The 16,055-nt window shown below is 39.9% G+C and overlaps 1 protein-coding gene across 1 annotated transcript in view; it reads left to right on the top strand.

The window, feature by feature from the left end:
• Samd5 (sterile alpha motif domain containing 5) overlaps nt 1-16,055 on the top strand; it is a 405,507-nt gene that overhangs the window by 347,379 nt on the left and 42,073 nt on the right. The window lies entirely within an intron of this gene.

Below are 16,055 nucleotides of genomic sequence, written 5' to 3'. Positions count from 1 at the left end.
TTTTGAAAAGCCAGTTCACTTAGTGCTACCAGCATATGCATGTGTGTAGAGCTACCCAAAGAAAACTGACTCTTCCAGACCCGGTAACCATCCATTGTCAATAGATCCTCAGCTAGGGGTAGGACTCTGTGAGACCCTCCTTAATGGATATTGGAATTTGGACTGCCTTCATCTTGTTCGAGTCCTGTGGGTGACAGACACTGTGAGTTGATGTATACAATGGCCCTGTGGTGTCGGGAAAACACTTCCATACATCTTTATGGTAGACCAACACACATGAGATAATTAGAAACTTAGGTGAACCTCAGCTTTCCTCGAAAGCAAACCAGATCCGACCCACTGGGAAGGAGATGCTTAAAACAAAGCATAGAATAATAACAACAAAAGTCACAAAACACATACACATCTACTCTTAATACTGCCCAGATAAAATACAGGGAAGGATTGGTGGTGGGATGGGTATGTCCAGTGGGCTTTCCAAGCTCCAGAACAATAAATACAGAAGTGGGAAAGGCCTCTGAGCAATGGCCTTGGGGACTACACAGAAGCCCTGGAGCTGCCCAGCCAAGGAGCCCTTTTTTTCCTCTAACTTCTGTTGCTCTATGGGCAGCAACAGAGTATCTGGTTTTATGGAGAAATTCTACTATATGTTTAAAGAGGGTATGATTCCCATGTTGCATAAATAATTCCAAAGAAAATGAAGTGTTAGAGTTTCCTATCTTACTCCTTAAGGCTAGAACAGCAAAATTCCAGAAAGTGAATTGAAAGCTGTAGGCTAAACTTATTTCTAAATTTAGATGCAACAAAACTGATTAAGTAAAATACAAATAAATCCAGAAATACACTTAAAAACATGTTTCAAAGGAATACAACTATGACTTATCATTAGTTATTCACTACATTGTAGTACATTAGAAATTAATGACACATTAAATAAATTGAAAAAAACTATACATATATATGTAAAAAAATTGAGAAAACTATATATATATATATATATATATATATATATATATATATATATATATACACATATATGCCATGTGCTCATTTTTGTGGATGCACAAACAGAAGAAAATAGTTCTCAGCATACACTCGGACTTGAAAAGGACCTGATTAATACAGGTGTGTATCACAACCAAGCATGTGATGTTGACAGTTTATCACTCATGTTACTAAGAAAAGAAAAGTCTCCATGGTACATGACACTAAGATGACTCTGTATTTTGGTGGACCTGGCCCTGTGGAATCTCTTCTTGAATATAGGGACTTGTGGCTTCCAGCCAACAGAAATAATGGGACAGCACTCCTGGACTTACTGAGCTACATAAGACTCCATCTTGCCAGCATGTTTTTTTTTTTTTTTTTTTTTTTTGTTGTTGTTGTTTTGTTCTTTCTTTTCTCATCCTCCTACTGACAGAAAGCCAGATGCTGAATTATAAAGTTACACTAAGGGAGCTAAATGACAAGAAACCTGAGGTTGATATCCAGTCACAGAAAGAATACTGTATTCAACAACAAGGCAAAAATTCTGAAGCATTTATCCTGACAGCAAAGAAGGAAGAAAGCCTGCCAGCATCTTCAGCGAGCATGGATTGTAGATTCTCTTCCAATTGAATTAGGAAGTGGGCATGTAGCCGAGGGTTCACCTGATGATAACTCCTGCAATCTTGATACAGAGAACCCAGATGAGCCCACAGAAACTCTGAGGAAGTGACTGTGTTTGGTCGCTTCAGACTAAAGTTTTTAAAAAGTTTACAGTAATAAATGAACAATGAATAATAGAACTTATTATCAACACTTTCTTTTTAACATTTAAGTTTTTAATGCTGTAATGTAAAGGGTTCATTGACATGCAACGGGCCATATTTCAAATAGCAATTTGATAAATTCTGACATATATGTTCGTGTATGAGAGCAGTACAGTGACTAATCACATTCATGTTTCCCAGGGCTCTTTGTGACTCCACTCCTGATCCTCATTGCCAGGGGATGGCTATTTACTTCCTGTGATTATCAGTTAGTCTGAATCTGTGTCTTTGAGAATTCCAGAATGGACAGGTATTGTGGATCCCACCCGTAACCCTGCTACTTAGGAAGCTGAGGCAGAAGGATTGTTTAAAGCTAGGATGAACTACATAGTGACATCAGGCCTACAGAGTGAGCCCTGATTTCAAAACAACAGCAATAAAAATAACGCTTGTAGGTAACATTATACAGACTCAAAAGGTTATATTTAGGAATATATATGTATATACAAATACATACATGCACCCAATAATAATTAATGAAAAAAGAGGCCATGAATTTAAAGGAGAGTAGAGGTTGTAGAAGGATTTAGAGGGAGGAAAAAGAAGGGATACATGTTATCAATGAAATACAATCTCAAAAATAAGCAAAATAAATAATGCTAATATATCCAGAATATTCTTGAATCATTTTTTGTCTTTCCCCCCCTCATTATAATCATTCTGAGAGTCAGTCCTGTAAAAACATATATTAATGGTTTACTCGATTTTGTTGAGTGGTGGTGGATTCTATAGGAAAAATACAATTTGTTTTTTGTCTATTAAGTTTTCATAATTTTTTGGTGGTTTTTTTTTGTTTGTTTGTTTGTTTTTTGTTTTTCAAGACAGGGTTTCTCTGTGTAGCTTTGTGCCTTTCCTGGAACTCACTCTGTAGACCAGGCTGGCCTCAAACTCACAAAAATTTGCCTGGCTCTACCTCCGAGTGCTGGGATTAAAGGCATGTGCCACCACCGCCCGGTGAGTTTTCATATGTTTTATGTAACAAACAACTCTGAGCATAGGTATACAAGTCTTTGTAATCAGGTCTTTCTTTGGACCACCAGCTCCCAAATAATGACACAGAAACATTATTAATTATGAAAGCTTGGCCTTAGCTTAGGCTTGTTTCCAACTAGCTCTTATAGCTTGAATTTACCCATTTATATTAATCTATATTCTGCCACGTGGCTCATTACCTTTGCTCAGTGCCCTGTGTCCCACTTCCTCTGTGTCTGGCTGGAGAATCTCACCTCTCTTCTTCCAAGAGTTCCTATCTCTGCCCGGAAGTCCTGCCTATCCTCTCCTGCATATCCTCTCCTGCCTATCTTCTCCTGCCTAGCTATTGGCCATTCAGCTACTTTATTAAACCAATCAGAAGGTGCCCTAGCAGAGAAACATCTTTACAGTGTACAAAAAGATTGTCCTGTAACAAGCTTTTATGTAAACACATGTATTCCTTTGTCTGGGAAGAATAAGTAGGCACAGAATAAGTGAGATCCATGTTCTAGATATTCAAATATTAAAAAAATGACAAATTTTTTTTCACCAGGCAGTGGTGGGTAACACCTTTAATCCCAGCACTCATGAAGCAGAGGTAGGTGGATTTCTGTGAGTTCGAGGCCAGCCTGGTCTACAGAGCAAGATCCAGGACAAGCTCCAAAACTACACAGATAAACCCTGTCTCTAAAAAACCAAAAAAGCCAAAAAAAAAAAAAAGGCAGATTTTTTTAAACATAAAAAATTATTGCATCATTTTACATTTTCATAGGCAGTATGAGAGAATTTCCTTTCCTCTACATCCTGTCATATCTCTCTGATCAGATGTTCTGGAATGTACATTCTACATATGTGTATGTGTAGCATCTCTGGTGATTTTAATTTGCATATCCCTCATTACTAATGATGGTAAACATTTTATCATGATCTTATTCTTCATCCATGTATCTTCTTTTGTAAAATGTCTCTTTTAATTTCTTTTGATCTGTTTTATATTGAATTGTAAATTACTGCTCATTTTTTGAGAGTTTTTTTTTTTAATAGTTTGGCAAATATCGGCTCCTATTTGTGGACTTTCTTTCATTTTCTTGTCAGAGCCTTTCAAAAAGAGGAAGTTCTTAATTTGGTTGAAATTAATTTTTTTAAATGAATCATCTTCAGGGAGATTTTTATCTATCTAGACTATCTTTGCATTACTCAAGTTCACAATTTTTTTTTTCTCTAGTAGTCTTTATCAATTCATACAGGCCAAATGTTCCATCCATTACTAGTGACTATGTATTTGAAATACTTTATTATTTTTGTAATACACTTTGTAGGTCTGCTGGTGAGCTCCTGCAGCTTGAACCCAGAGGGACACCAGTTGTCATACTTCTCTTTGTTCCTGGTATATTGTGTCCTTTTGAACAATAGATAGTTGTGAGATTTCTTTTCATGTCTGCTTAAGCAAATTGACAATGATGTATATCATTGTAGTTTTTCTTCATGAATTTCTCGTGCTTATAGTTTTTTCACCTTCTTGAATCTATAGTCAGTGAAATAAATGTTTTTTTATCTAATTTGGAAACGTTTTGGTTTTCTTCACATGTTTTTCATTTCTTTTTTACTTCTTTCCCTGTGTGTACTCCAGTTACTTTTATATTTGGTCTGTTATTTCTAGTTCACTGTTTATAATAGTACATTTACCATTGCTATAACAAAATGCCAGAGAATGGGTATTTACCAAAACTTCATATTTATGTGTGGAAAATGAAAGTCCAAGGTCAGTGGCCCCATTGGTTTACCCTCCAGTGAGGGTTCCTTGGTTGAACATGTTCTAACAGATGGTCTTCAGGCAGGAATGCACGCGGGAGTGAGCGAAAGGAAATCGGAGCACAGAGAAGGGCCTGATGGATCTTCTCTAACAACCTACCCCCGTGGGGATCAATTTGAGTGCCCTAGTTAACCCCTTCTAGGGGTGATATCCTGATGATCTGGCCTTTTCCCCCTAGAGCCCCTTCTTAAATGTTCCACATCTCCCAACATTACCAAAGCCAGGGAAAGGAACGAATTTGATATACCTGAAGCCTATATAGAGCCCAAAGTTTAAATATTCTCAGTACCCTGGTTATCTTTGGACCAAGCCTCTAAACATGAACCCCAGGGCACAAAATTGATCCCCAAAATATACCACTTATATTGCTTTCTGTGTTTTGGTCTAAACATTTTCTGTTGCAATTTCTTCTTGCTCTCCTGTTTTTGTGTGTCTATAATGTCTAATTTGACATTAATCCCACTGGTAATCTTTTTTATCCTTATCTTATTTTTAACCTTTAGAAACTTTGACTTGGCTTTTTCTGGTATGTCCCATGTCTCTGCATAACATGTCCCATGCTCCCTTTGGCTTCTTGAACACACATAATTAAGCTGTAATAACTGTTTCCATGTCTCTCTCTCTCTCTCTGCTAATTCTATCATCTGTTTTATTTCTGGGTCAGGTATTATTAGATACCAGACATTTTTAATTTTACCTTATTGGTGGCTAGATTTTTATGTTCCTATATTCCGCTTTGTTCTATCATCAAATGTGGGTCAAAGGATTTTCCTCCTTTCCTGAAGGAAGATTTCTCTTTTTGTCCTAAACATACTCAGAGATCATGAGCCAACTACAATCCCGATATAATCTGACTATGAAGAATACATACTGTTCTAGACTAGGGATTGCTTCTGGTCCTTTCTCTGGCCTTGATTATTTTGCTCATACTCTTTGTCTATTGAGACTCTGCTGTATTTTCAGTGGGAGCCCTTGCAGATCTTGGGAGCTTTCTCTGTGTTTCTTTTTACTCTTTGAAATGCTGCCATCAAGTACACCTGCCTTGCCATTCCTAGACTCCAAATTCTGTAAACTTAAATTGGGTGGATTGCCAGTTTCTATTTGATATCCCTATAGCAGACTTTAGAACCTATCTCTAGGCAGGAAAATTGGATAATCATAGCTTACTTACCTTTAATAATGTAACAGTTAAATGTGGGCTTGTTTGGTTGGTTGGTTGCTTGTTTTCCAAGCCAGGGCTAAGGAGATTGCTCAGTGAATAAGAGTGCTAGCTATACATGCCTAAGGACCCCAGTTCACAGTCTCAGCACCCACATAAAAAAAAAAACATTAGTCCAAGCATCACATACTACTGTAATCCCAAGGCTATGGAGGTCAGAGACTGGAAGGTTCCAGAGGCTTCATGGCTGTCAGTCTAGCTCAAGATTCAGGGGGAAACCTTGTTTTGTGAGAATAAGATGAAGAATGATATTATGGGATAACCAGCATCCTCCTATGACTTCTGCATGACACATCTGCACACAACTCACACCCATACACATTCACTCACAAATAAATAAATAGCTAGATAGATAGATAGATAATAAATAAATAAATTGAAAATTTCTAAATTAGAGGAAAGAAAACACCATAAGTGTTTATAAAACCAAATGTGAGACCAGGAGAAAAAGCTATTCCATGTATAGAAGAAATTATATTATTTAAAATATAAATTATCAAGAAAAATGCATAACACTTCATAATAGTAGTCAAATTCACAGACAAATAGGCATGATTAAAATGCATACACACTTACACTTGAGCTAAGAGTCACAAAGGGAATGTACATGAAGCATACAGAAATAGAGATTCTTGAGGATCATGGATATCAGTGCATATTTGGATAGCCTTGAAGGAAATTTAGGCAATTATCACTAAGATATTAGATATGTTTGTCCTTTAACTCAGCCTTTCCAATTCTTGTGGCTGTCCTAATTTACTTATACCTTTTTTCATATCATGCATAAAAATTTTCAAATTTGCTTTCCCTGAAAATAAAGTTGGGGACAAAAATAGGGGAACATCAGTGGCCAACAATAAAGAATGGCATAACACACTATGGTCTGGTGCATATCATAGAAAGCTATGCAATTATCAAATTGCTATGGTTAGCCCTATGCAATTTGACATAGATATTTCCAAAACATATTATTAAGTGCAAAATGATAGTCTTACATACAGTAAGATCCTACTTACGTTTTTAAAAAATAACTTTCCGTATGAGTAAATATTTTTTGTTTTTGTTGTTTTGTTTTTTGGTTTAGTTTTTTTTTTTCTTTTGAGCTATAGGAAGATAAAAAAATGAACGATAGGAAGGCTATGGATTCTGTGCTGAACCAAAATTACCACTGGGAGAAGCAAGGAGATGTGGAGTGGACCCAAGAGAAGCTTTTATATTTCTATGACTTCCATATTGCTTTAAGTTCAAGAATAAACCATCCATGTCGGTTCTGGGGGTGTCGCTCAGTTGGAAGAGTGCTTGCCTAGCATGCACAGAGTCCTGAGTTCAATGCCCAGCATCACATAAACTGGGTGTGGTACTGCACACTTGTAATCCTAGTACTCAGGAGGTACAAGTAGGCTTATGGTTATCCTTCGCTACTTACTGAATTCAACCCAGGATGCATGAAACTCTGTCTCAAAAATTAAATAACAAATAAATAAATAATCCAGAATATTCTAAAAAAAAAACCCCTAAATGTATGTTTGTTTGTTTTCCAAATGGAATACTAGTTTTCTTCTTTTAAGAATTTCATATAGGAGTGAAATGAATATTCCCCTTCATGTCCTGTGTGTGTGTGTGTGTGTGTGTGTGTAACCTACTGAGTCCAATTAGTGTGGCCCATATATGGCTGTGTGTAGAGCTGACCACTGGAGGCCATGGGGAACCTATAAGAGGACTTGTCTCTGAAGAAAACTGACCCTCCCTTAGCAGCCATTGACCACTGTGTCTCCTCAGCTAGGATTGGAGACTTGTGAGCTCTCTTCTCATCTATGATGCAATGTTGACTGGAGTGGTCTTGTGCAGACAACCTCAGCTGCTAAGTTCCAGCATTCCATATCCTTTTTGCGTCCAGAAGATGCTACACTGAAGCACTCCTCCTGGTCCTGAAGAGTCCTCCTGGTCCCAGTCTGGCATCAAGCTCAAGATCCTCCTGTCTCAACTGGGATGGCAGTCATGGATCAGTGTACCCAGTTCTATAAATTTTAAGTTACACACTGTTCTGAGGAGTGTAGTGGAGTCTAATGTCATTCCGCTCCCTCCCACTTCATATGTGGACCATCTTTTTCAGTTTGGTATCTACAGTATGTACACTACCTGCCTGTTGACTCCCTAGTAGCTGTGTGTGTTATTACACTGACACCAGCAGGTCATAGTACTTTGATAAATCAACTCACAAGAGTAGTGAATGATGACAATTCATCAAGAGCCATCTCATGTCATTGCAAGTACCCTAGGAATGTTGAGAGACTAAACTAATATAACGTCTATGATAGTATATTTTAATCATTGTTTCACCATTAGTAATTGTTAACCTCTTCCTGTGTCTGATTCATAAATTAAACATTATCATAGGGATGTATGAAGAGGATGTGGCATGGCATATACAGGATCTAACATTCTCCATAGTTTTCTGGCATCCACTTGAGATCTTGAATGTATTTTGTGTGGGTAAGGGAAAACCATCGTACTTTGTGTGTAATTATGAAAATAAAATGTGGAAGAATTAAATGCCACAACAAAGAAGGAATCCAAAATACAGTCAATAAGACAATAAAAGGAATACCATACAGTTTTGGGATTTGTCATGTGGAATATGGAGAGTTGGTTTACACATTCCTGGTCTGTTCTGGAGAGGGCCTTGGGATGTAGGGGACATAATAGAATTTTAAGGGTGGCGTCTATCATTATTCATCCTGCTGTGTGTACTGGAGTGAATGATGAGATTAGAGGTGTAACCAAAGCAATTCCATTTGAGGAAGGAGGAAGAGCTCTCAAGCCTGCAGCTTATTGTTAAAGACAGACAGGCAATACCATAAGATCTAATGTAAGGAAATGGAGGTTTTTAAAAAGAAGAAATCCATTTCTGAACTCATTTAAGCTTTCTCCTTAGATATGAGGCTGAAAGCTCATCTCTTGTAAATATGCAGGCCTTTCCACAGTGACAGGACTTACATTAGAGTAAAACACTGAAGGGTTTTGTGGGGAAGTAAAATCTCACCATTGGAGCCTGGCGAAAGGAGAAAGAAGACTAGCCTTCTACCACGTCCCATTTCTCCTGGCTCCAGCCTGCTCTCAGATATTCAAAAATTTCAAAAATTCTGCATTTTGTGACAACAAAATAACTCAGTGGGTAAAAGCACTTGCCACCAAGGCTGAGGACCTGAGTCCTATCCCTAGGTCCTAACGGGTAGGAGACAACCGACTTCTGTACGTTATCTTTCTTTTTCACCATACATGGGATTCACATGTTCGTACACACATACACACACACACACACACACACACACACACACACGCACGCACGCACGCACGCACGCGCGCACACACACACACACACACACACACACACACACACACACATGCTAATTGTAAAATAAAAATCAAATTCTGAATTCTTCTGCAATATTTCTTTAAGCAAAGATTTGTGGGTGGGTCAGCACCCCTGACTGTGGTCAAGTACACCAAGTAAGCCCTTAACAGCAAGTCCGGGTGCATGTCTGGGAGCCCCAGCATAATTGTGACCAGGGCTCAGGTCCTCCTGGAGTGTTGATAGTCAGCCACCACCCTCTCTCCCGCCTCATTCCTCCCTTTGCTCTCTCTCCTGTTCTTTGTTACTTTATTCTTTTCTCCAACTCAACAATAGTTTATTGAGAAGTTACTCTTGTCAACATTTTACACTGGCCAGTTTTAACAAGGGGAAAAACATCATGGCTACAGTTCCCTCACCCTTCATCTGGTTTTCCAGAATGGAACTTATCAGTGTCAAATCTGACTTTCTGTTGTGGAGAATATATTCTGACCAACTGGCTTATAAACTTACTTGTAAACATGCAAGGCAAATGATTGAACAGTTTGGCTTATAAATCAAGCCCTCAGAAATTTACTTAGTGTGAATTACACTCTCTGGATAGAGTTTTGCTTGCATTGACAAAGATCATCTTAGGTACCTGTAAATCTAAATGTTAGATTGGGAGTTCAACTTCCCAAAGGCCCTAACTGAGTTCCCTCTTTGAATGTGACCTTTCCCCCATCTCTCAGATGCTTGGGCAGGGCTCAGGCTGGAGCTCATTTGGTAGAGTCCTTGCCTGGCATGCACAAAGCTCTGATTTTGGTCTCCAGCACTACACACACTGGACCATGGTGGCACATCCCTGTAACCCCAACACTCAGGAGTAGAATCATAATCCCTGGGATACTCTCAGATAATATTTCCTTAGACGATGGCTTCAGTAGTCCATTTGCCAATTTATTAAAAACTAATGACCAGAGACTTGGAATACGATGGGATAGGAGGGCTGGAGAGATGGTGCAGAGGTTAAGAGCACTGGCTGCTCTTCCAGAAGATGCAGGTTCAATTCCCAGCACCCACATAGCAGCTCACAACTGTCCTTAACTCCAGTTCCAGTGGATCAAACACCCTCACACAGACATACATGTAGGTAAAATATCAATGCACTAAATAAAAATAAATAATATTTTCTTTTTTAAAAAAAGATGCTGTTTTAATACAATAGGGACAGATCTGGGATAGCCACTCTCAGAGGCATGCACGACACTTCACACTACTTTTTGATGGGTTTAGTGTTCCCTAGACTTCTGCTTTAGTCTTTTTCCCATGATGCTCCTCTTAAGGCTTCTGAAGGCATTATTCTTGGCCACTGCTGTTTTTTTTTAACAGTAATTCACGTCTTTGAAGTACCGAATATGTGTTAGAAACTGTGGTTAGTATTTCACATTCTCACATCCCCGCTGTGAGATGGATGACATTGTCTCCATCTGACAGAGGAGAGATGGGAGGGTTAGAGCATTTGAGAAACTTGTCCAAAGCCATGGAGCCAATCATGAAGCAAGAACATGGAGACAGAGTCTTTCTATAGAACTCCTGCTCGTAACCACTCAGCTGCCTCACAATTATTTTTAAAACTCTTTTAAGATTTCTTTTCTGGGTATGAGTGTTTGGCCTGCGTGTATGTTAGTGTACTGAGTGTATGTTGTCTGGTGCCCATGGAGGTCAGAAGAGAATGTCAGATCCCCTGGAAATAAAGTTACAGATAGTTGTGAGCCACCATGTGGGAGCTGGGGCCCCATCCCAGGTCCTATGCAAGAAAAGTAACTGTTTCTGTTCACTCAGCAACCCTCCAATCCCACTATTTTCATTGTGCAAATGACTATGAAAAACATATGATTTAACCCCACATCGTTACCGTGGGATCAAATGTGTACTAGCTGTGGGGCTGGGGTGGTAGCGTCGTGGGAAAGGGTTTGCTGAGAAAGCGTGACAATTGAGTGCAGGTTCCTATCACCCACATGCAGTCCAAGCACAGAGGCTAGGATAGAACCCCAGCACTGTGGAGGCAGGCTGGTCAAGGTGACAGGGTCAAGGTGACATGTTATTTCTATTTTTTTTTTCATCTCACTTCTCATGATTAAAAAATTATTTCTGTGGGAGGGGAATGAATTGATACCAAGCCTGAGTCGTTCATTTAAAACCAGTTACCCAATTCCAGCATCAATATAGTAATTGGTTTTGTTTGGGGGAAAAAAAAAAAAGAAGCTGCCAGGAATAGCCCAGGCCAGCCCTAAGCATGGGCCCTGCTTTCCCTTACAGCTGCTGGAATACTATCCATAATATATTGTCATTTAGAGGTGGCAAAGTCCTTAACAGCTGTGAACATTACAAGTGCAACAATAAAATATGATTTTTCTCTCCTGGAAAATGCCCTTGTTACAGTGCTCCAAAAATGAGTTAGAGATGATTTCTTTGTTGCCCCTATGGACCTTTCCCTGGAATGTATTCAAGGCTTTCTGTAGCTGGCATCCTTATAAATTTATTCTTGTCAGGTCTAGCCATGTAGCAGGCTCACAGAGTGAAATATGAGAATGAAAATGGAAGCGGCATCAGGGGCTGACACACTCGCCGGAGGAATTCAGAACGAAGCAGGCAGTCCGAGCAGTGGGCCCAGGACAGGGGACCCGCAGGTGGCATCTGCGGCTTCCCCTCTCATCCCTGCTACTGCTCAGATGCCACAAGCCGAGCCAATGAGAGTAATGAGAGGAGTGATCCCATTACCCTGCCTTGGCCTGGCCACCACTCATACGTCTCAAAAGAATAATAAAAGCACATGGTGCCTGAACAGGGGAGATGCAAAACCAGGAAAAGTTTACCAGCTAATTTAACTTAGGCTAGGAGAGAAAATCAGATCACCTGAAAGGGTTCTCATAGTAATCAGATACAAGCTCCTGCAAGTGGACAGAGAAACAACACCAAATCAGCCATATCCGGGGAAAACTGAACTGCAAACAGCACCCAACTGTCAAGGAGATTTGTAAGGACAGTAGCCAATCAGCACTTGGATTTCATTAGCAATAGCCATAAGGAATATGTCAAGTATGGCATTAAGACATCTATTCTATCTTAGAGAGTTTCTCTTGAGTCTATGTCACCTCTCTGGAATGAACAGAGGTTATCTATATAATCCAACCTCCTCGGGGCGCTGAGGAACTTTGCTATTTTCCTGTGACTAAATTCCCAAATAAGTCCAAAAAGATGTGAGGGTTAATATTGATTGACAACCTGATAGGATCTAGTACTGTGCAGAAGACAAACCTCTAGGCATATCCGTGAAAGGTTATCTAGATTAGGTTCAGGGCGGTGGGAGTCCCACTCTGAATGTGCATCGCACCACGCTGTGGGCTGTGGCTGTGGAACATATTGAACACGAGGTGGCTAACTGAGCACCAGCGTTCATCTCTCTCTGCCTCCTGATCGTGGCTGTCATACGACCAGCTGTCTTGTGCTATCACTGTGGTTGCCCTGCCATTGTAGGCTGCAGAGCTATAGGCCAAAGTCAAATCTTCCCCCCTTAAGTTGCTCTTGCCAAGTATTTTGATCATAACAGTGAGAAACACAGCTAACATACAAGGGTAAGAGGATTCCTTCCTCCTCCTCTGAAGTTTGAAGGGGTAAATCTACTAAAGTAAACTGTTCTTAGGCCATAAAAGAGGGAACATATTTGTGTGGAGGCATCATAGGAAGAGGAAGTTCATAAACATATATAGGAAAGCAGGAAAAGAAGGGCAAAGGCAATTTAAAAGAGTAATAAATGATTTCTAGAGAGATCTTGGAAGAACAATGGTCTGGGCATGAGTTTATTTTCCCTTGGTTAATGAGCTTTCAGTTAGAAAACAGGATAGCTGTCTTCTGGGAGACCTAATCTTCAGATAAATAGGGAAACTTCAGAAGGAAGCTTCATGTAGTGTGGACACACCAAGGTGCTGTAGTTTACATATCATTTTGTGGACCTCAACAACAGAAATCCATCTATAACACATTTACTGAGTTGCAGTGTGGTGGGTGGGAGTGTGTGAGAGATAAAGTGAACTCCCTGTTGCTCCTAATCACCACGGAGACACTCCAGTAATAAGTCGAATTCCCAAAGTCAAGTCTGAAGGTACTGGGTAGAGGGTGCTCAAAGATGGGACCATTCATGTTGCCTGTTGACTTGAAGGAAGGTTCCATGGTGCCAACCAGGTTGACCTCAGTGTGCATGCCTACAGAGCAGGAGTCTCAGCAGGATGGTGGAAACAGCCTGGCTGGGGAGAAGAAAGAAAGAATGCAGGGAAGAATTACATAAAAATTAAACTGATAAAAGAAAGGACAACAAGTTGTGGTTTCCAAATCAGTAGTGTTGCTTCCATTAAAGTGAGAGAAATAAGTATTCTCCTGGATAAGATACTATGATACAGCCTTTCTGTCAAGAAAAATCACGACGAATATAATGCCTTTTATATTATTATTAAAAAACATGAATCTGTCATCAGTTTGTACTAGGAGATTTTTAGCCACAACCAAATATTCATAGCACCAGTAAAGAAACACTGTTAGTTGTTACAACATGGCTTGGGTGACCCTCAGCAACACAATGCTCAAGTTAGGAGGCCACTCACAAAGGACCACATGTCATATGTTGTATATGAAAAATCAGCGGTGATTTCCTGCACAAGACATCCATATCCTATCAAGGAAGAGGGAGGAGCTCATGAGGCTCCATCTCTTCCTGAAGAGCTATGGGCAGTTAATGGTTGCTAGGGGAGAGAAAACCGTTTTCTTGTGTGGTGTAACTCCTGATAAATTGTTGTCTCTATAAATAACTAACCCCTCACCCATGTTCCTTTTAGTAACCCTACTTGAACTCATTGGTTGACAAAGGGAAAAATAAATAAATAAACTCACATTGAAATCTTGTGATTCAAAACTAACCAACCAACTTTCAGTCTATAATGAGGGATGGGATTTAGATTTTTGTAAAGGGAATGGGTACACTGGATAGGAGAAATTGTATCAAGTACCATGGGAGTTGTATCTCGGCTTCCACCAAGAGGTTAGCTCTAAGAGCGTCTGCAACTGTGGATGAACGAATGATCCACAGACAGGGCTCTCAGCTGGACCCGTTTCCCAGTCACCCAGTCACCTCATCAAAAGTGGCACACCTTACACATCTGTGCCACTCCCACAATCCTACCAAAGCCACTTCCTCATAATCCAATTTCCCATTTACTAGAGAAGACACCAAGGCCCCAGGGGGATTGGCCACAAGGCACACTATGAGTAGGCAGCTGACTCAGGTCATGGCTGTGATCTCTGCCCTATACCAGCACTTATCAGCACTCTTTGCACAGCACTCTGTGTTCAAGGCTTGCCCTGGAGTCACAGTTGGAATAGTCATACCTGACCATTTTTTGCACTTGTTTAAACAGGGAAAATGTCCTTTGGGCAGCTTGTGGGGACGGGGACCAACAGCTATTCAGGGAACTAAGGCTGGTGGAGAATTCCAAGAATTATATCTGGCTTCCCTTAAAGTTCAGTTTGGGAACAACCCAGGAAGGTTATCTAAATTATCTAAAGTGAGTTATCTAAATTATAAAAAAAACTTACAGGCATATGGGTGAACGGTTACTTATAGGACAATGGACAGCTTAACAGTGTCTACACAGCTGGGTGGCAGTGGCACAGGCCTTTAATCTCAGCACTCTGGAGGCAGAGGCAGGTGGATCCCTGCGTATTCAAGGCCAGCCTGGTCTACAACGTGAGTTCCTGGACAGCCAAGGCTGCAAGGAAGACCCTGTCTCAAAACCTACCCACCCCCCAAAAAAACTAATGTCTACACCACTGAAGAAAATGTTAGTCACTCCTCCAGAATTAACTGCCTATAGACCAATGGTTCTCAACCCGTGGGTCATAATCCTTTTGGGGGCTACATATCAGCTATCCTGCATATCAGATATTTACATTATAATTCACAACAGTAGCAAAAAACAACAACAAAATAATTCCATAGTTGGGGGTCACCACAACATGAGGAACTGAATTAAAATGCCGCAGCATTAGGAAGTCTAGGAACCACTGAAGAGATGCTTAGAAAGAGGTGGAGCCTCATAAGCTCCTTCCTACTCCACAACAGGATGTAGATAAGCCCAGTGTTCCACAAGTCACATGCAGGTAAATAATCACAGCTCTGTGAGTTTATGAGTGAAATAACCATATCATGCCCAGGAGAGAGGGTTCCATAACCCATCGCCCCTCGTCCAGCTCCTCCATTCTTTCTACCCCCTTTTATGATGTTCTTTGAGCCTTAAAAGGGGTAACATGTCAGTTGTAAGTCTCTACAATAATTGAAACTCACTGAAGACAGAAGTCTCTGTAATCAGAGTGGTCAGTGGCAGTCACCTATGGCATAAACACAAATATTTAGAAGACAACTTGAGTGTCACATCACACACATTTAGCTAAATCACAATAGTGTCTTGCTGTGGGTTCCATTTCTGATTATCTGTCCACCTCTAGGAAGGCAGAATCCAGGACTGTTGGACTGTTAGGTTGGTCTTTGTCCTCTAGAAATACCTAGAAGGGACAAGAGTTTTGAGATAGGACTGTTTTTTATCAAACTCACCAGTGATGCAACTATTAAAGATTAGTATCTGTTTATACTAACTTCTTCATATTTCATATTATACCTTAGCCTTTTCTCTCTCCTTTAATATATAACTCAGAAAATATTTTAGCTCCAAGTTTTCTTTTTGAATCATCTGGTCTTAGCCAATGAAAAGGCTATAGTTGATCTTTAGGAACATGTACATATATACATTCCTATCCTATATGCATATACCATTATAATTAAGCAAATAATGTCACCCT

Source organism: Peromyscus leucopus, chromosome 8a (genome assembly GCF_004664715.2).
Source record: "Peromyscus leucopus breed LL Stock chromosome 8a, UCI_PerLeu_2.1, whole genome shotgun sequence".
NCBI lineage: Eukaryota > Metazoa > Chordata > Mammalia > Rodentia > Cricetidae > Peromyscus > Peromyscus leucopus.
This window is presented reverse-complemented; position numbering and strand designations above follow the sequence as displayed.